Source organism: Cimex lectularius, unplaced genomic scaffold (genome assembly GCF_000648675.2).
Source record: "Cimex lectularius strain Harlan isolate CLEC.00 unplaced genomic scaffold, Clec_2.1 scaffold25, whole genome shotgun sequence".
In the NCBI taxonomy this organism is placed as follows: Eukaryota; Metazoa; Arthropoda; class Insecta; order Hemiptera; family Cimicidae; genus Cimex; species Cimex lectularius.
In genome coordinates this window covers 1,917,616-1,935,621 of record NW_019392633.1, presented here as the reverse complement: position 1 = coordinate 1,935,621, position 18,006 = coordinate 1,917,616, and the positions used below count along the sequence as shown (strand labels likewise).

The 18,006-nt window shown below is 35.0% G+C and overlaps 1 protein-coding gene across 3 annotated transcripts in view; it reads right to left on the bottom strand.

Annotated features, from left to right (window-relative positions):
• LOC106668754 (fibronectin type-III domain-containing protein 3A) overlaps positions 1–18,006 on the bottom strand; it is a 190,604-nt gene that overhangs the window by 158,109 nt on the left and 14,489 nt on the right. The window lies entirely within an intron of this gene.

Genomic DNA, 18,006 nt, shown 5'->3' with positions numbered 1-18,006 from the left:
GAAAAGCATAATAAAAAATGTGTTAATACATCGAACCACTACAAAATCGATAGTCTAGATTTCTCAATCGACGGTAATAAATCATAAATTTAAAACTGAAACTGAAAAAGATTGGCGAACGCACTCGCCTAATAACGCATGTAACCTGCAGAAACGTAGCTCATGCCTTATCGTCGGCTGGCGAAGATGGGTTTGGAGAGGCGGTTAACCTGTAGATGACAGTCTGACAAATTGAATCGATTCCACTTATCTTCAAAAGTTCTTACTAACATTCAGACATATTAGTCAAGCAGAAGTTGTTGCAAAAAGTTGTACATCCAGAATGGCTGTCAAACCGCGATCCGTTAAATGCGTGTTGCACGTTTCGTCGCAAATTATAAGTACCACCTACTAGTAGAAGGAATTCGTGAAAAACGATGGGACAAAAGGGAATCCACGCTTACGAAGAAAAGGACCATACTTTAAGTTTGCTGTACGTAGAAAACGTTCTTGACTCATACCGTTTTGTTCTATAGTTTTGTTATAAATAGTTTAAGGCAGGGGTCTTGTAGAAAGTTAGGGGGAGCACCAAGACTTAATTAGCTATCCCGGGAACGTTCAAAAACAGAGCGTACCATCTACCGTTTCATACTGGCCGTTTAATGTATAGTCACATCGACGTACGATTACCGAACAATCACGAATTCGAAAAAAAGAAAGTCTTTCTAGCGTACTTGGTGCGTCGGTGAGTTGTTGATGAACACGTACTTGTTTTCTGTCGACCCTGATGTTAAAAACATTTCACCTTATTTAAATAACAGAAAGTTTTAAATAATCATAGACCAGTGAGTCACAACCCGTTTAATACGCCTGGGCGGAAGTCGTCATTTGTATCAAGCCGGTCGGCCCTTGATGGAATTTGTCTCAGAATTCATTCTGAGTACAGAAACAATGGCTAAAACTACCTCATGAAGTTCCAGGTATTGCCTGGATGGTTGCGGCAATATTCGGCCTTTTCGTACAAATGTTTTCCGGTTGTACAAATGAAATTAATTAACTACATAAACAAGCATTGTCTGCACTAGTATCGCGTGTTGTTTTAAAAAGGCTTAACTAAATACTAAAGGCAAGAAAAATCAACAAAATTCTCTGATTACAATAATGTTGTTCTTTCAAATCTAACCAACTAGCATTAGTCTTGCTTCTATTCAAGTTATGTAATCCGTTTTAATAAAAGTAAAAAAAAAACTATTTATAATAACGAATACAATTTTATACAACAAGTATACCGGCCAACAACTAGCATAACCCTGCGTCTAGCATAAGACTAAGAGTAAGACTTAATAGAAGACTAACGGAAGACTGTCGGCCCTAGCGCCTGAGCCCTATTTATATGGAAGTGAAGTTTGCTGACTCAGATGCTGTGGATTCTGGAAGACGGTACCATAACTTTCATAATAGATGATTTTTCAATAAACAGCAAAATAATTTATTTAACACAATTCTACTTAAAAGGAGAGATGAAAAGTTAATTAGAAAGTTCATTTTAGATAAGTTGGTAACTAATACTTAAAGGTAGCAGTGTTTGCGCTTGACGTTTATGAATTATGAACAAAACCAAGAAGGGAACGTTCAGGAAAAGCTCATCGCAACAGTGAACTTAATTCAACTGCTCGATGAGAACCCATACTGAAAATAACTAGCAAGCCAAGCATTTTGCAAAGCCAGAATCATCTATTAATCTACCCTGAGAGGCAAAAAAATTGGCTACAAACAAAGGTTTGTTTTATTAAAACTTACAATATAATTTTTATTTTTTGTTGATTGCTGGATATTTAAAAAACTAATATTTAGCTAATTAAAAAAATTAAACTGAGTCAATTTTATCTTTTGTCAAACTGACAATTTTACCAAAAACGTCGCTACGGAAACAATTAAGGAAATATTCAATTCAGAACGGAGTATTTCCTCCTCTTGCATACATCACCGCTTGGAATCGACGTGGCATTGATTAGGCATAGATCTCAAACAAAACCTTGACTCATCCGAAAACAAGATTTTAGTCCAATCTTGCTACGGAAACAATTAAGAAAATATTCAATTCAGCACGGGATATTTCCTCCTCTTGCATTCGACGTGGCACTGACTTAATGAGGTTTTGAATATAGAGCTGTGGAATATTTTCATACTCCTCCAATAGCGCCATTCTTAATTCCTACAAATTCTCTACCATCAACTGGGCGACTTTCCCTCTTTGAAAGGGAGAACTTGACAACTCGTCCCAAAGGTATTCGATAGGGTTTAAGTTGAGATTACATGCTAGCCCGAATTGAAGCCCGTTCCAAGTAGTCACCAACGAGCCTAGCTTTGGGGGAGCCTTGCATTGTCACGCATAAAAATAAAACTGTCGCCAATTACAGTCATATAAGGAATAAGGAACAACTTCTGATAACACATCTTCAACGTATCGCGCAGCTGTTAGGGAACCCTCGATGAAGATCAAGCTTGTCTATGGACCTTCCATGCCTGACTAAACCATAACACCTCTCCTGTTCTTCTCCAGACCACCTATCTCAGCCGTCAGAAGATCCCAAACAAAACTTTGACTCATCCGAAAACAAAATTTTAGTCCAATCTTGCTACGGAAACAATTAAGAAAATATCCTATTCAGCACGGGGTATTTCCTTCTCTTGCGATGATAATTGGTATTTCCTCCTCTTGCATTCGACGTGGCATTAAGTAGACGTAGTGTTGTGGAATATTTTTATACACCTCCAACAGAGCCATTCTTAATTCCTAAAATTCTCTGACATCACTGAGAGACTTTTTACCCTCTTTGACAACTCCTCCCAAAGGTGGTCGATAGGGTTTAAGGTCGGTACTACGTGCTGGCCACTCCAAACATGGAATTGAACTCCAGGTAGTCACCAATGATCCTAGCTGTGTGGGGCCTTACATTATCACGCATAAAAATATCACCATCGCCAATTAGTGGCATATAAGGAACAACTTCTTCTGATAAAGCATATTCAATGTCATAGAATCGTCGTTGAAGATCAAGTTTGTGCGACATTCCATAGAAATGTCTGCCTTAATCGTAACATCGCCACCTCTATAGTTTCTCCGGAGTGAAAATGTTGCAAGGATACATCGCTCTCCTGTTCTTCTGCAAACCCTCTCTCGGCCGTCAGAAAACCATCAAAACCTTGACTGTTGCGAAACTTAACCGAGGTGTTTTGTCAGAAGTACAGTGGCAGGCCTTCTCGCACGTAATCCAGCTTCTGAAAGTCTTCGCTTTACAGTGCGTAAACTGACATTAACATTAATACGAAGAAGAATTAATACGTTGAAGTTGTTGCTTGTTCTTAACAGAGGTAGAATGGATTACATTCGAAACAGTAAAACGATCAATTTACTGAGATGTGATCCTCAGTAAATGGATCCTCCTGATCCATGCCTTCTTGAGTAACCGTGAGTATCTTGGTAGCGATGGAAGACCTGTCGGGCAGTTGTTCTGGGAATGTACCCTGGCCACATACATTTAACTTCTTCCATCTTTCCAAATGCTATGACTCTAGCCGAATCCGTATCATTTAAAACCATCGCTCAAATAAATTGAAACTTAAAAATAGCATAACATAGCAAATCAAACTACCGGAACGTTAGAAATAAGCTTTACATAAGAACCAACAAAGAAGAGAATGACTATTCAAAAATCCAATTGTAAACACAAGTGGGAGATATTATCAGTGCTTTATTTTCTTCCAATCTTTAAAACGGACCAAATACTATTGTAAGAAATCAATGGAGGATTGTCTAATAGATAATGAAAAATATTAAGGGTGGCCACGTTTATGGCTTCTCAGTGTGCATACACCCTTCCACAATCAAAATTAAAAAATTTTTATTCATAATCGAGGGGACCTTAAATATTGTATATGCATACCAGCGAGAATAAAGTGACCCAGGGAAGTTATTAGTGTCACTTCATCTTAAGTTGATCTATTCATAAGTCAACTAAATTTCAAGTACACCGTTCGTCGATGGTGGCGTCATCAAGAATGGGTAAAACACTTAAAGCGCATCAGAGGAGTTCATCGGACCAGGGGCTGCTGACAATGCGCAATCCGCCAATCACATCATCCTAAAAACGTTCATATTAACGAAGTCTCTACCTGACATGGAATTCATAAGTGATTTTGAATATAGGACTAAAACCGCTAAACGTTTTAAGGATTAATTAAATATGGCATTGTTGGAAAAAGCTAATATGCTAGTAAGAAAACAAAAAACACGGTTCATTAAATGCATGTACATCATAATGCATGGAACATGCAGAAAATAAACTCCCTTACATGTAGGTTTACTGACAATGGAAAAACTCAAATGACAAATGTTGCATATAACGTCTCCCGATAACATGAATTAATTCGATTGTTTTTCTAGAAGCGTGATATTAATTTATAAAAGGTTTAAAAGGTTAAACGTTTTGACGTTAAGAATCAAGGTACGTTGATGAAGTTTATTTGCAATAATATAAATAAGCGGCTGATGTGAGTCACGGTATTAGATGAGATGCTAACCTCATTACGGCAACCCAATTTACCGATCGGTTAAACTTCAAAGGGCTCCCGGAAGGTGAAGTTTTAGGGGAGGATTAAAATTAATTTTCACGCCACGGCGGAAGAAAGAAGAGTAGGACGAGAGCGTAGATTAAGCCGTGGTTGGCAGAAGAAGGTGAGGGGCAAGGAAGGTGTGTGTGGGACGCTTGTATCTCCAGTACGACTTTTATCTACGCCCGGAAGCTGCACTATCTCAGTTATTACAATGGATGATATTTTATGTAGTTTCCGCTCAGGAAGTCCGCTTCGACCTCGCCGATTCACCGAATCTCTGACAGGTTTTAATATTTTTTAAACAGAGATTGAAAATTCTATGCACACTTTTCCTTCGATAACCGTTATTTCAATAAAAATTGAGAAGCTAAGTTAAAATACACCGTAGTGGTTAAAAAGAAGTGAAGCGCATGAAAATCAGACATGCGAAATTCATAAAAAGTCCAGAAATGTTCATAAACTATAATAGAAGATTGTTATATAAATACGCTGGGTTTTAAAAAATTTTAATGTACATAAACGAGGGTAATTCAGGAACAAGGTTGTATGAACTCTTGGGGTGCCAGTGTTTTAAAAAACAAAAACAATTGTAAGTCAGAACAGCTGGATTCGAACCAGGACCCTTACCTTACAGCAGAGAAAACTTGTTCATAACAAAACTAGTATTCTGCACATTGTCTTCTATAAGTTTGAATGAGTATAAAATAAAAACAAAATCGACTTTAATTAAAGTACTGGTATTTCAACTACATGTTAGTCGACGTTCATCGTTTGTTTACAAATGAATCCAACTCGACAAGTTTTGGACTTTCCAACTACACCCCCTAATAAAAATATTAAGGGCAGCGAAATTTTGAGTTTCTACACACTCCACTAATGACAAATTATTTAATTATTCTGATGAAAATAATACATTTTAGAGAACGATTTTTCTAAATAAACAGTATGTAATATTACACGAATTTTAACAATGAACAATAACAATTAATTAAGGTTTTTAGTTGAGATAAAGAAGTCAATGGCACGAGCGGGATTCGAACCCACGCTCTTCGGCTTGATACGCCGCTGCTCTACCACTTGAGCTATCGATGTCACGCGGTGCAGTTGAGATGGGAAGTTGATGTCTGAGTGGATCGAGGTCACTTTAGCTCAAGTGGTAGAGCAGCGGCCTATCAAGCCGAAGATCGTGAGTTCGAATCCTGCTCGTGCCATTGACTTTTTTATCTCAACTAAAAACCTTAATTAATTGTAATATATTAATTGGTCAAGCGGACCACGAAATTAGTGAATTTAATGAACAATAACTTTTTTTACGAGGGGACGAGCAAAGGTCATATCAACCATCGGGTTGCCGGTGTTTGAAAAAAAAGCCCATTTGTAAGTATGTTGGGTTCGAATGCAGGGCCGCTGGAGTTGAACCCGGGTCCTTTACCTTACAGCGATGAGCGCACTGTCAACGCCTAAACCGATGCTGCCATCAACGCCCCCCAAAGCAATAACTTTAAGGACAGTTTTTTTACAGTTAATAGTTTACAAAACCATCATTTTTTATCAACTGAAAAAACACGATTTTTCATTGATTCCTCCAAATTTTGGCAAAATATTGGGTCCGTTTTGTACCATTCTTCCAGAACTCTTTTTGGGGCATTAGGCGTCGAGTGATGCTTCCCATTTCGATATACACTCCTAGACATCTCCCCACATGTTCTCGATTGGGTTCATATCTGGACTTTTCGCTGACCAGTTAGGGTATTCATCCAATTTTTTACAACTACGTGGACAGGAGGGGGTATTGTTTTGCTGAAATATCAACCTTTCACCTGTTGGAACTTAAGCATTAGGCACAAGACGTTCTATTAACAATTATTTATATCGATAATCATTTATCCTACTATAAATAAATGTCACAGAGCCCATACCATTATAAGAAAAGTAACCCATGCACTATAAAGGAACTACCGCCAAGTTATCTTTTAGAAAAAATTTCTTTTTGCCCTCCTCTAATCGTATCACTAATATTTCCATCCATTAGGTCCTTTCAGATTAAATTTTTTCCCCGGAAAGTTCACGTCATCCCAAGTCATTATCGTGGGAAAATTCTAAACGCTGAATTTTATGTCCCTCTAATAAATGAAGTCCGACCTTTTTCAAGGCGTAGTAGTACACCTCTTTTAATTGTATTGTTGTTATTAGACATGATGGAAACCTCGTTGCTTGAAATAATGTCTTGACAACAGTATTTTCAAGAAGATATCAGACGTAAAACTGTTTGTAGATCGCGGTTTGAAAGTTTCCGCGGCCTTCCACATGGATTTTTTTTCTACCGTATTTCTATTTCAAATGTAAAAATAGTTTTAGAACGCACAACATGAACTGCTATATCGCTGCAGCTCAAACCGACATCATGAAAGAAAAGATTCCAGCAGCACAAAAATGACTTGAAAACGCCTCAGCCCTGAGCAAACATGCGGTGGAAAAGTTGCATGTGGTTAAATAGGACGACGTTGTAAGCATGAACCCACCAGGAAAACCAAAATTGATTCTCAGCTTAATACACAGTCGGGGTCTTTCCTGTTATACGACCACACTACTTAGCTACCGTTTTTATTTTATGTGACGTGTAATCAAAATGATATTCTATATCTAGAAGTGCCTCCTCACCGAATCTATTATGACGAATCGACATGCTACCTAAATGAATTACAAAACCGATAAAGCCACCATCGGAAAATGTTACCAACACGTCATTAAAAACAGATCTGATTCCCACATGACTCCGTTATCAACTAAACCGGGTGACGAAGACCGCCAGAACCTGACACCACAGAATCTGCAAATATGGAACACAACCTTTTATCTTTTCCTTTCTACACACTTAAATTCAAACATTGACATAGGATCTCTTTTAAATTTTTTAATTCAATAATTTCTAAATTTTAATTAGCAATTTGCACAAACATCTTTTCATTTTTACTATCTCCATATCCTAGTAAGTGGATGTATCAGACTTTATCGAATGATGTTTAGAAATTAGAAAGTCCGAAGCGTCCACAAAAATAAAAAAAGTCATTTACTCCTGAGTTGTTCATTCTCTGACCTTGGCAAATACTTCAATTATGCTTCTGTCATCCGCCGACAAGAACATCAACTGCATTCTATCCACAACTGCGTAGTATCGATTCTTCTGCCATCTCCGTACTTTTGTCGTACTAATCCCGAATAAAGAGTAATTTCATTTCACCGTAGTATCACGTCCGTCAATTGAGTAAGTGATAACTGTAACAGAGGATTGGAGAGACCAGGAACCGATGACTCGCGTCGCACCATAAAAACCAAAATTGATTCTGAGCTTAGTACGACGTTTTTTATGTTATACGACCACACAGCTAGTTTTTACTGTTTTTATTTTATGTTGCGTGACACGGCATGTAATCAGATGTATACATCTAGAAGGTAAACTTGAGCAGTAGTGCACACATTTTTGCCGAGTGCCGCATACTTGAGGTTGAATTTTACTTCAGAGTAAGCCTAAGATATGCTATATATAAAAGGCTGTTGATTTCTTGCGCCTTTAAGGTATTCTGCAAATTACGCATTATTGGGTTAACGGACACGAAATTGTTAGTGTAGAAGGGAGGAGCAACTTATCATTTATTTATTTTTTTAAATATTCATGGGAAACCGACTACAAAAAAGTTCTTACGAGAAGTACGTGTGAGTATTCTCGTCTTCAAAACTTTTGAACTTTTTATTGACAATATATCCAAGCGTTATTTACATTTAGTTGTTTATTTTGAATAATACATACAATTTTTTAGAAAAACATTTTATATTCATTTTAAGCCGTGCGGTCGTATAACAGAAAAGACCCCACCATTGTCGAGTTATACGAAATTATAGTTAAACGTACTCTATACGAAAATGTGATTCTGTATTATATTTCAAAAACAATTTGATTTCTTTTAACAACGATTATTTAATGGATAATAAAAATTGCAAATATTTAACATTTTCATATACTATTTATTTCAGAAAAAGAAGATAAATTAGGCTTCAGTTGGCTTTCTTTGAACAGCAAGGGTAGGCGTGTATCTTAAGAGTTCCAGTTTGAATTGAAGACGGCACATAGTTCACAAAACATAGACGAAGAAGAAGGAATCGGATGACGCGAAATTCGCCCTATTTATGGCCCATTCATTCATCCACTCCCCCGCAAACGATCCCATCCCGCAAGCAATAACAACCCATGACGTCAAGACAACCCCAGAATTTCACAGGGTTGATGAAAACGAATGTACACCCACGTCATACACAGATATCGAATTACGACAACTTGTGCCCTCTATCTACCGGCTTTTCTTTTCTCGTTTTGACTCCTCTTAATGTCACAAAGAGTAAACTTAGCCTTGCCGTTCAAAGAGGAAATAGTGTATTGTTTTCCTTGTTTGGGATTGCATATTTAATTTACGTTGTCTTCCGTCTAGTGGTTAATCAAATATTCAATTGAGCAACCCGTGAGTCAATCTTTTATCGTTAAAATGTTTCTACGAAACTGGTTGTAATAAAAATCTAATTATTAATAAAATACAAATATGAATATATTTGATTTGTTGAGTTGTGTGGAGATCAAGGCAAATAATATTTGAAACGGTATGCTACCTACAGTTAGTACACTAAGTTTTCTGATTTAAGAACCAATTGTAAAAGTCTGAAAAAAAAAACTTGCTATGCCAATTACATTAATTCGGTCGAGAATAATAATAGAATAATAATCATATCCGTAATACCAAAGGCCTTTTGTTCAAAAGTATTTGTTTTATAAGTGTTACAATTACTGTCGTAAGTGTTACAATTACTATAATACTGTTATTATAAGTAAATACAATTTTTTTGCCGATTATCTCAAACTGTGTAAGGTTATGAAAACATAATCGAAAGTAAGTTTTAAATTTCAGCAAAAGGGGTGATCTTAATAAAACGAATATTCGTATTGATAAGTGCCAAGTCATACGATTTCATATGAGATAAGTCGGAGATCTAGGTGTCCTAATCGACTCCTCTTTATCTTTTAATGAGCACATTCCAGTCATGGTAAATAAAGCTCTAAAATTATCAGGATTTATAAAAAGAAACACTAAAAATTTCAAAAAAGTTAATTATATAAAAATGTGATCTATTTCTCTAATCAGATCCATGTTGGAACAGTGTGGTCCCCATTGTATGTGAAAATTGAAAAAACGCAAAACAAAAATCTTACGATACTTGACGTACAAAATTCATCAACCAGAAGTTACATTTCAAGAGCTGAGTTAAGCGTTTTGTTCAAAATGAACAAATGTTGAAGATGAATGTCTTCTCATGAATACAGAACCACTATTACTGATAGTTATTCAGAAATCGTGAGATGCGGTCTGGTGTGAAGTAGGTTTCAGAAAAACATTTTCTTTATCGTGCCAACGTTTCGATCTTTATTGAGATCATCTTCAGGGCTCAAAGTGCCCACGGGGGCACTCTCAACACGACACGCAAGAATGGCACAATTATACAGAAGAAAACACTTTGAGCCCTGAAGATGATCTCAATAAAGATCGAAACGTTGGCACGATAAAGAAAATGTTACTATACCAGACCGCATCTCACGATTTCTGAATAATTATCGATTAACGGTCACTAATCACCACACATTACTGATAGTGTATTTTTATATCGATTGTTGAAAAATGTAATCAAGTGTCCTAAGTTATTAGAAAGAATATATTTTAAAGTTCCTCCCAGAATGTGGTATTATTTATTATTGGTATTCACCTATAAGCCGTTTCTATACAAATATGAATAGTTTAGGAATTGAGGTTTTCTCTAAAAATATATTCTGTCTTAAAACGCAATTGGACAAGGTGTAATTAATAATTGTTTTGGATACTGTGTACTTAAAAAGTTCATATATTTGTTGTTTATGTTTTTTTAAACTGTCTGTAATAAGGAATTTGCCCACCATTGAATAACAAAACTAGATATTTCAGGTCAGCTTATAGCTTTGATAAAATATTATATTTTCTTGCGCAAGATCTTATCTTTTGTACTCAGATTTGGCACGTCCATCAATTATCAAAATTATAGTTCAAAATAGCGTTTCCGTTACAAAATCTCAAAATAATTTAACCTAATAATTAAATAATTTAACGTCTAGAAAGGCGGTTTCTCTCGGGAGGGTTTTTGCGAACGGTGAAATTTGAATCAAAATTTAACCCGTCAAAGCCCCCGCATTCCTTCTCGGAAATCCGTTACACCTGTGAAGGTTAGAAGGAGGCCAACAGACCGTGGCGATGTTGCGGCATTGTCCTACCTAAAGTCTACTGGTCGACAGAAGCATGACCGCGTTTTCTGAAGAAATGTTGCTAATAAAATTATAGTTAGCCCAAAATGGAGACTTTTTACCATATCCTTTAAATCTCCGGAAAATTACCGTATTTACTCTGGTCACTCGAATCCCTCTGGAATCTTCTCGTCTATTTCGTTCCGATGAATGCTTTTGACTAGCAGATGGACTTAACGACCATCTCAGGTAAACTGAATAGGTGCAAATAAATAATAAAGCAAAACACGTTGGTATATTAAATAAGCAAAAAGGACCTTGTCACCGAATTTAATTTCATGACATTTGTTGTGGTTACTTTGCTCGTCAACGGTTACTGCTTCTTCATCAGGTCCATTTTTTAATACTTTATTTGTACATACAGAACTTGACAGAGGTGCTACCCAATAGCAGACCTCCTAACTACTAGTATTAATAAATAACAAATTACTAAGTGCTAACAAAAATGAAATCATGAAAATACTAGACTTCATGTGACTTGCACATCCAAGTAGAAGTTTTATCGTGAACAAATCAAGATGCGTTAACAACCTGAAGCTTGTTTTCAAGTCTTTATTTAACGTATTACAATTTAAAATATTTATTATTGTTATATTTAGAGAAGAACCTACCTAATTTAAAGGACGATAAAGCCGTCCAGTGTAGACGAATTAATAAAACAGTAATTACATACGTTCATATAATCAATAGAATAACAGTACTAATGAGGCAATTAATTATTTGTTAAGATAAGTATCGACAGATTTCCATTCATTTCTAAGAACTGGAGTTCCTTTAGTCAACACAAAACCTTCTGAGAATACACAATTTATCTTCTGTTCTGAACTAAAAAGTTACAGGATTTGTTCAATTATAGCTGATAATCTCACAGCTCGCTGATTACCGAGGAAATTGGATTAACTGTGTTTGCGGATTCAGCATCGATTTACGCAAATGGTTTCAGGGAAAATTCAAGGGCGACAGGTTTTTAAAATCCTATTTCATTTCCATAAAGCGTGGAGAGAATGGATTTCCGAATGAGGAATACAAACTGGCAAATTAACTATTACGACAAATTGAATCTGTTAAGGAAGAATTTATTCACGTTTATAAGAAAAAAAATTGATTTAAGTCTTTATCAAGTGCATTAAAAATAGTATAGTTGATAACATATTTGAAATAATGATAAAATATTTCAGGCAGTACATTTGGATCTTTACAGTCTAAGATTTCTACCGTATTGGTAATTAAAAATAATTATCCAAATAAAAAGTAGTAGACATATTAATAGTGATGGCCGGACTTTTATAAATAAACTGGATTTCCATTTTTCCGCACATCCTCTGAAGATTAATTATTTGTACATCGTTATTTATGTTATTTTATTTTTTTGTTTGTTCACCGTAGCTTATTATTGTTCTGGGTTTTCAGAAACAACGAAGTGTTATCACCCAGTCGATAACCTCGTAGGAAGAAAATTCCTGACATTAGATTAAGACTAATCAATAAATGACCTCAGTGATTTTATTAATAAAATCTTGCTGCCCCCTCCTCAAGGCTCTTTTCATTGAAGAAATCAAACACAAATATATCTTTTAAAAAATGTCGGAGCTAAAAGCAACAAGTGAAAGTTACATATCCTAGACAACCTTAAGTATTTATTTTGAAAAGGTGAACAGAATGTTGCAAAACTAAATATAACCTTTATTGAACATTCGTTAAGAAACCGGGAGAGAGATTCTATCTGAACTGTGGTTCTTCCCCGCGGTTAATCCGATTAACTCAAATTTCTCGACTCACTCGATAATCGACCAATCGAGCTTGAGGAAATGTTAGCGAGGAAAAGATATTTAACGGCCCACACTCAACAAAACACAAGTAGGTGATTTACATCCGGGGTTGCTAGGTGATGGCACCCCTGGCGACTGGGGTCAAAAAGTAACGCGTCGTTTGATGGAATTCAGCATACATCTGACATCATAAAAGAGAAACAACTTTGCTTGCACTGCTGAACGAAAGCAGCGACGAACTCAGGAGTCCTCTAAAGTAATGCCATCACTATTTTGATTTTACTAAATCTTGGTATTTAATTGGAAAATAAAGATAAAGATACAATTTTATCTTCATAAAATTACCCCGTGTTTATTTTCAAAATGTCGATAAAATAAAAGTTCGAAGAATCTTTTTGTAGTTTCAGTACTTATTAGAGAACATTTTTCTCGGTGTATTCATTTAGAAGCTCTGTCCTATAAGCATAAGGATATAGTTAGAAGTTAATTGTTTTCAAGGTTTTTATAGTTTTCGTGTATTAAAACAATCCATGTCAATTCAGGCAGTTCGAAGAGGCTTTTTTTGTAGTTTCGGTAAGATCAACATTTTCCTCCTAAAGTTTATTGCATTCATTTACTAGCCCTCTCTTAAAAGCATCAGCATATCTGCAATATTTGCAAGGGTTTCTAGTACTTCAGCCTTTTTTACGAAAGCTTCTCTATACAGTTTACTTATTTATTTATTTTCTATTATTATTTTTTTATATTTACTACTAGAATTGTATAGTCATACAAAATAATGGTTATTTTTATTTCGTGCTTTGTAGCAATGTCAAGAGCAATTTGATCCCTTCTGTTTGCATAGCGCTTATTGTTTAAGTTCAATAAGTCCACTAGTATAAATGTCCATATCTTCTGTGTTCTGATGTACGTCCGATTTTTGAACTTTTTAAAAGATCCTTATGTAATTTAACATAGGTGTTTTAATAATGCTTTCTCTATATTTTTTATTTTTTTATTTGGCAGTTGTTAAAATCTGCTGAGCACTGTCTTTTAAAGTACCAACAGTGTAACCGGCCAAGTTCCAAACATTCCCGAGCTGACTACAAATGTAGTGAAAAAGTAACTGAGTTGAAATTGATCAATTGTACTAGAGCGAAATCTGTAGTTTAGCCAGTCTGTCCTCGCTGTTCTCGTCTGCCTTCTTCCATTGTATAAGTTCATAACTTCAGTTAAACTTCGTTCTTTCTTTCAAAGTCTTTAATTCTGTTGACCTCACGAGGCAATTATTCATGTTTAGTGTATAGGTATTCACGGATATCTCTTGAAATCGATTCGTTCCTATGTACATGATATAAATATGAAGGTTCTTTTTCGTAATGTATTTTAATGATCTCTTTAAATCTAGTCTGGCTCTTTTGGTTCTTTCTTTTGCTGACTATGTTAAAATATGTAAGGTGGAGAACTCGAGCGGGTACAAGATGACTTGTGTTAACTTTCGGATTGGTGCTCAACGAATGGCATTATTATTTTTTTTCAATTAATTAATATTTATGAAAGGTATTGGTTGAGATAAAAGACAGTGCCACGAGCGGGATTCGAACCCACGATCTTCGGCTAAATACGCCGCTGCTCTACCGCTTGAGCTATCGTGACCTGTCGAATTTTCCCTCCTTTTTGCCTTTTTTTTTTTTTTTTTTTTTTTTATCTCAACCAATACTTTTCATAAATATTAATTAATTGAAAAAAGTTAATTGGTCAATGGACCACGAACTGTAATGGATTATTATTAATGTTGGTAAGTGCAGTACAATTAGCTTTAGTCGCACAAGGTCAATTGTGTATTTCTTTATAATATATCTAGTCGGATATATCTCATGTTAACACTACCTGTACTACATAATCCCAGAAACACTTGACAACATCCTAGTAAGACTCAACAGACTACTAAGGAGGAGAAGAATTCAGGAGAACATCAGATACACTGATGTTCTATATGTTATATGGTCTACATATGGCTCCAAAATTCACAAAGGAATCGGGCGTTTTTCTCATTAAGAAAGTACGTCTCGGTCTTTCAAGCTAAAATGCATGCCATCAATGCTTGTGCCTTTGAAAATCTTAAAAGAAGTTCCACTGAAAACAAATGCTCATAAGATCGGACAGCAAAGCTGCTATTAAGGAATTACTGTGCAAAATCACATCAAAATTCGTCAGTGAATGCATCCAAAAACCTGGGGAAACAACGAACTGAAGATATCTTGCGTATCAGGACACGAAGGTATTGTGGCTAACGAAAAAACAGATACACTGGTCATAGGAGGATCTGCAACACCATACAAGGCCCTGAAGCTATCCTTGCAATAGCAAAAAAAAACACAGAATCCTTTATCAAACCATCAAACACAGAATCCATCAAAAAAAGACTAAACGGGAATTTGATAAACCCCAGAGACGCTAAACACAGTAAAATTATTCTAAAATAACCCACACCAAGAGTAGCCGCGCTGCTACAATTTAATCCAATTAAACTACACTCAGAAAGTGATATGAGCCACAACCACTCGGCCTCAGCGGTTCCCAATATCAACTAACAGTGCGTCTTCAATGTATATGACGACCGCATGAAGATTGCGTTAGTATTTTAAACCAAAGGTGAATTAATATTTCGATACTTTAAATACAGTAATTTTCAAAAAAATAGAGCTTCTAGCGTGAAAAAATTATGTGTAATATATAAAAATAAATGACAAGTTTTGCGTTAGTATTTTAAACCAAAGGTGAATTAATATTTCGATATTTTAAATACAGTAATCTTCAAAAAAATAGAGCTTCTAGCGTGAAAAAATTATGTGTAATATATAAAAATAAATGACAAGTTTTATGACTCAGGCGCTGAAGCATTCATAAATAGTGAGTGTTGTACCTTATAAACAAAGCAAAAAATATTAATATATAGGAAAAAACGCATACAAATAAGGAAACCAATAAGGAAAGATTAGTGGATTTCAATATCCAAACAACTTTGTCGTCGTCAAAAGTCGATAAACTATGACAGACGAAGATCATCAATAATTCGAAATGGAGAAGATGAAAGATGCATTCTTTAATTTGATAGATAGATAAAAGTGAGGAGTTGGTACTGGGTAAAACTACTATCTCTAATAGTTACACTTTGCACGGAGAGTAGTATTACACGTACGTCAATTAAAATTTAATTTAAATTCTAGCGCGGCTTAGTGTTTTATTAGAAGCTCAGCTTTTCTCTTTTGAGCAATTGATGACAGCATTATATTTGGACGTGTTCGGTTTAGAAATCGTTAACGTAATTTAAACAATATAATGATAAAAGCTTAGGAAAATTACTAAAGGATTTGTCGAAATGAACTGTGAAACAGTTGTACTTCAGCGATTATCTCCTAATTCACTTCGACCAAGGAACAATAAACAATATAACTTAAATTTAAATATTTTACTGCAATTTTGACAAATTGTAATCTTGAAAACCCAAATTATAACCCTTTCCTTTCCCAACGTTGCCTCTTCAGCGCAACCTTATCCACCAAAGATTTGGCTACAATGATTTTTTTTTTTTTTTTTGGCAATCTAAAATCTCAATTTCGGAATCTTCTATCTCCAACATTTAGGCCATAACAAATAAAAATAAGTATACCACGTTAACAAGCAAATAAGTATAAAACTCGACGAAATACTATAATGAACCACAATGATGAGTCTTACATTCATATATACCCTCGGCCTTCTACTTTACTACACTCCAACACTTCACCTCCCTTCGAATTCACACACTTCAAGCTTCAAAATACGTTTCCGCCATAATGATTTTAATGAAAATATTAAAAATGTACTTTGATTCCAACCATTGACATAAATTAACTCTGTCTTCAGAAAGTGAAACTGTCAAGATCGACCAGTAAACGAGAAAAAAAACAACGATTTTTCGAATATGAATGAAAATAAATGTTTCAAGCAACAAATATCCACATTCTACAAGGGAGGATTCGTTGTGTTCCGTAAACCGTGAATATCTCTGAAAAACCGTTATCTCTGCCGATATTTGAAAAGACCGTTATCTCGCCTTGGAAAAGAAAAAATCTCTGGATTTCATTCAGCGTCCCCCACTGCTATCTTTTCAGTGTAAGAAAAAGATCAACGTATAAACAATTAAAACGTTATATTTAATTTATGAGACATTTCAGTGCAAACACGTGCATCATCTCTTTTACGGTAAATGTTATCTGCGTGTATAAAAAAACGTTTAAACAATAGTTCAAATATTGAAATCATATGAACAATTATACAGATTTGGGCACAGAACCGTAATGGAGGATATATATATATATATATATATATATATATACCTTGGGTGTCCTTCAGCAAATAATTTAATGTAAAACGCTTCAACCTATCATTATTATTGCTATCTTTATTATATAATCGTGTTGTATTTTAATTTTATACATTTACAATAAAAAATAAAAATCAATTATACATTGTTACAAATTCAAAACAAATGTTTCAATTATAGAAAATTCCATGTCTATTTTTTATTCTCTAGTCACATAAGGTTGACATGTTTTATTTAAGACTCGGACATGCTAAAATGACACAAAAATGTGCATTTATGTAGACTTTTATTGATTCTTTGTGACAATTTAATTTCTTTTAGAAATCACTACTTAATATACTGATTTAATGACTATCCTGATTTTTATTATTAAATATGAACTACCTACGATTTTATCACCACACTTTTAACGATTTTAGTACAAGAATCTGACTTAATCCACGACAAATCGGTTACGCGTTAAGCATAACATAAATGTTCTTATATGAAGTAATAACCAGCGACGGTGCTTAAAAATTATGAGAGTCCATTTAAGGGAATTCTCTTTAAAAGATAGGACCTTGGTGTTTATTACGGATGTTTTATGTAAAATTACAAAATAAACGATGATCCCGTGGGAAAAACATTAATGCCAAGTATGCAACCATAAAAACTTTTAATGTTGTGATATTTCAATAGCGTAGTTTGTGGGTTTTTTATGTGTACATCATACACCTGCAACCTTTTATTTGTATAAACCCAAATATTAATATTCGTTGAAGATAAACGATCAATCGGTAAAATTACGATATTAATTATTTTTCACCTACTTTATCCTTAAATATTATCTTTCCAGCAACTTCATGTTCACGAGGGTTTTTTCTCTCATCCGCCACCTTAAGATGACCCTATACCGAGGGACGTAAAATTTTAGTTCTCCA